We start from the raw sequence: 4,683 nt of genomic DNA, 5'->3' as shown, positions 1-4,683 counted from the left end.
TGGGGATTGTTAAAATACATGAAGACAAATTTATATAATACTATGTAGTGATTTGAACACATTTTAGTGGCAAAGTAGAAAACAAAAATGTTGGAAAAAGTAATTAAAAGTTCATTTATATATTAACTTAGATACTTCAGAAAGTTCATAGGAAATAAAGTTTAAAATGAGTTTAATCGGGCCAATGCCAGGGTACAGATTTGGTTTTTCCGTGTTCATAATTTATTGTACAAATTGAATTACCACATGTTGAGTTGAATTAGCTTCTCTGGGTATGGAGGCAGATGGGGAAACAATTTGTAATCCACTTAGGTTGCTTTCACAGCTGGAGTAATTTTAGACCTTAAGCTGGAAGTACATAACCAGCAAAGCAATGCCTCCATATGTGCCTAGTACACAATTCATTCTGCCTGTGAGCCTGTAAGAGTTGAAACACTTTGATTTCAGTGAACTGGAATTGGGCATTGGTTTCTGGACCTGCCATGATGTCAATCTTCTCAAAGCTGCCCAGTCCACAGCTGACATCCTTCAACACCTACTGAGAGTGAACTGGGCCCGGCTGGAAGCCATGGTACAGATTGAGCTTTCATCTGTCATGCTAGTGTCCCATGTGGGTACTGGTTCCAGTCCAAGCTTTTCCACTTCCTATCCAGCTCTTTGTTTATGGACTAGAAAATCAGCAGAGGATTACCTAAATCCTTGGGTCCTTGCAACAACATTGGAAACCTAGAAGTTTCTGACTGTAGATCTTTCCATTTCTTTTCCCTTTCTAGAAATCTATCATTCAAAAAAAATCTTTTAAACAATGAAGTTATTTTGATGCAAAAATCAAAATTCATTAAATTTTTTTGTGAAATATACCTTACACACAAGCTTTTAAAAAGTCCCTAGTATGAATTTCAAGACTTTTTTTTTTACTTTTTATATATTTTAATTATTATCTTTATGCTACAGTTCCATATGTACAGGGATTCCTCTCTCCACCCTTACATAGCTTTCCCCAGTTTTCCCTTATATTATCACAATAATACAGTCCTTCAGCTACAGCCTTAAGTCCTGCATTCTGCTATTTAAATATATTGTGGTACAGTAGTTATAGACAATTGTACATAGTCTAGTATGCTATTGTAAAGTTACATATATCAAGTTTTTATTGAGATTCCTCCTTTTATAAAGAAACAGACATGTATAGTGCAATATATCTTCACTTCCAGATATACTAGTCTCCATTATATAGCTCACGTATAAAAATTCTTACATTTGTTCACTAATGTAGTCTGTGAATTTTAAAGTTTATTACAGAAAAACTAATCTTTTAATTCCATTCTCATGGGGTTTTAAAGTAGCCATATATGTATGTGTGCATATGGAATTCTTGTAAAGGCCTGTAAAAAACTATTAAAGACTTTGTTCTAGGAAAGTTAACACAGAAAAAGGAGTAAGCAGTGTGGAGATTATTCATTGTGGAGATCTGCTCTTGCAAAACCAGATCACAATTCCTGAGGACCCTGAATCTTAACTGTTCTTAGCAGACTGAGAATGCTGCAGGGTTGCAGACCCCCTGCCGAGATTGCAGATAAACCTTGGGCAGGCTAACATGTCTGGGGAGGTGTGAGGCATCTTCATTATCTCCCTGTTCCTTCAGTGATTGTGGCCTAAACATATCTGAGTACCAACACAGTTCTGTTGGATTCTATTTCTAGTTAGATCTGTTTGTTTACCAGTGTGGATTCCTGTAGTTAAACCTTTCCCTTTGATAGACAAGTTATGCTATATGGTGGACAGTTCAAATCCAAGCTGCTCCACTACTAATTCATCTCCTTGTTAATGTGTGTTCGAAAACAGAGGAAGATGTACCAAGTGTTTGCATACAGAACTCATTTGGGCCCCTGGGTTGGATCTCCTGGCATCTTGCATAAGGCTGGAATCAGACAGGCTTAGCTAGGTGTGAACCACTAGATAGAGGATTTCTCTCTCCTCACTTTGTAACTCTGACATTCAAATGAATATATTTTAAAGTGATGTAAGCTTTTTAAAGGATACAGAAGAGAGAAAAAGGGAAAGAAATAAATTTGCTGGTTCAGTTTCCAGATGGCTCATCCAGAGCTTCATCATGGTTTGCCACAAAATTTAATCTGTCTCTTCACCAGTAGGGCAAAGATTCACTCCTCAATTTTTAATTGAAAAACAATTTATGTCTTTACATCATTCAAAAATATTTTCAAGGAGTACCTAATTATGATAAAGGAAAAACCACCTGAAATGAGAAAGACCTGTATAGTGCTTCCATTTGCTAATTCTACACAAGAGACAAAAATTTAGCTAGTGGAAACATGTATGGGAAAAACTAACTCACTAAACTGACACTAGCAAAGTCACACAAGCTTTGAAATGAACTAAAATTACTTAATAAAGCCTAAAGTTGCATTCACATTTTTCTGCCAACTTAATAAATATACTTCCTGTAATAAAAACATAACATTAAAGTTCAAAACATGCCAAAATATAAGACTATGTGAAAAAACTCTTATTATATGCATGTATGTAATAGTAGATTAATAGGAACACAACAACTTCACTATCCAGAACAAAATCAAATGCAAATAAATTCTCATAAGGTTTATATTTAAATCATCTTTATTTAAAAGTGCAATCATTCGATATAAGAGTTGCAAGATGATTCATTGTGAGAAAAAAACCCACACAAGTAAGAGACATTCCAAAAAGAGAAAAGTGGAGAGATAACAAGAGTATATTGGTTGAGTGATCCAAAACCACTTTGAGACTTCCTTCTTGGATTATGGATGTTCCGGAGCTGGTTAAAGGTGGTATACTGTTGGAAATTCATCTCCGTCCAGATTGTGCGGGTAAGAAAAACTTCAGGAAAATAAAGAAGCTAATGAGGATAATCCTTTTGTGAATACTTTTCTCACTGCTGAAAGAAACAGGAAAACAAGGTTTTGGTTGTTATTGCTATTTTTTCATTAGAGACTCTGTAACTCAAAAAATGAAACAATAGTTTTCTAAGCAAAATCTAACTAGCATCATATTTCAATGTAAAACATTAAGAATACTAAGAAAAGCACAAAAACTCCAAGCAAAAAATAACAAAGTATTTGTGAAGATAAAAATTTTTTATTCACCATTAAACCATGAAAAACGATTATTTTCAAGAATAGAATAATGAAAATGATATCATCTAACAGATAACTTATGCCCAAAACACATGAAGTTATATGAAAAAATGATTAATTAAAAATCATTTCCTAATACCTGCTAAAAACATTTTCAGGTAAACTGTTGTTAAACAGCAAAATGGAGAAGAAAACAATAATTCAATTACTTTATCAGTAACTTCCAAGTATTTGCAAAACATTTGTTAATACTACACAGAGTACAGAATAATAGGTCTAAAATAAAATTAAAATCACTAAATATCCACATATGGAAGAGATGATACAAAAACCTAAAAGAAGAAATACTTGAGGTATAAACTGCCAGAGAAATTGATACAATAGCTACATAACAATTAAGAAATGTTTCAACATATGCAGAAAATTGAACAAGGGAAAGAATAGGGAAAACAAAAACAATTGGATGGCATGGAAAATCAGACAGAGGAAGATATTTATAAAAATTTACTGCATTTAAGCAAAGAAAGAAAGAAATATGTCTGTCATATCATTGGTCAGAAATTGTAATTTACACTACAATTCAATTAATCTAGAAAAAGAAAAACAAGCCAAAAAAAAACATTGTCTTTCGGAATCTATCTGTAGCCCTGCCCTTCAGGTAAAGAAAAATAAGCCTTGACAAAACCCCGATTTTCCAATCAAATATGCCATGGCTTGTCCAAGCACACAGAGTGTGAATGTGCCCACTGCGCTGCCAGCACCCCCTACACCATGTCATCGCAGCCATGTGCACTCATCCAAGGGTCCAACATCACCTCTGACCCTCATGCTCACTCTCATCATGCTTGTCCATTAAATCATACAACCAACAACAACACACCATCCACCAAATCTTGACACCCAATAACCGTATGCTTCCCACGCCAACAGACAGCGTCCCTGAGGGACTGTCTTAGCAATATTTTCATTGTCTTTTGAAAGTTCTTCCTGCTGTCCACTCACCATGGACATCCACACACACAGATTGCTCAACTTCAGACAGTGCCGTGAGGTTGTTGAAGGAAACGAGTGATGGGAAAAGAGTAGTCTGGCTCAGAACCTCTTAGCCAAATGCAAGTCGGACTGGCTGAAAGGTGGGCAAACACTTGGCTGCATCCAAAAGTGAATCTACAAATGTGCCCCACAAAACTCATTTTCATTGGGCTCACATTTCCAGAGCATGGGGAGAAATGACATCAGACAAGAGTATATTGATACTGAGGCCTTGTTGGGGCTTTTAACTGACCGGATCTTTACTCTGTTAAACCTATCTTCAGACCATAGAAGGTCTCCCCAAGAGGCCTCTGAACTTATCTGGACAATAAGACGCTGAACTTTATGCTAGGCATGTGTTTGCAAGCAATGAATCTCAACTGAACTTGAACTATGGTTATGCAACAAGGTGGAGGAATCCACCATGGGGGGAGGTGTATGGGAGGGGTGGGGGGAATCCCCAGCGCCTATAAAACTGTACTACATAATACAATGTAAGCAACAATAAAAAAAAAAA

The 4,683-nt window shown here is 35.8% G+C and overlaps 1 pseudogene; it reads right to left on the bottom strand.

The window, feature by feature from the left end:
• Window positions 1-308: 308 nt before the first annotated feature.
• LOC121152602 lies at window positions 309-484 on the bottom strand (annotated as a pseudogene).
• Between the last annotated feature and the right edge of the window lie 4,199 nt (window positions 485-4,683).

This window comes from Ochotona curzoniae, unplaced genomic scaffold (assembly GCF_017591425.1).
Source record: "Ochotona curzoniae isolate NIBS_2020 unplaced genomic scaffold, NIBS_Ocur_1.0 contig_2523, whole genome shotgun sequence".
NCBI lineage: Eukaryota > Metazoa > Chordata > Mammalia > Lagomorpha > Ochotonidae > Ochotona > Ochotona curzoniae.
Note: the sequence above shows the minus strand (reverse complement) of the source record. Positions and strands in the feature narration are given on the sequence as shown.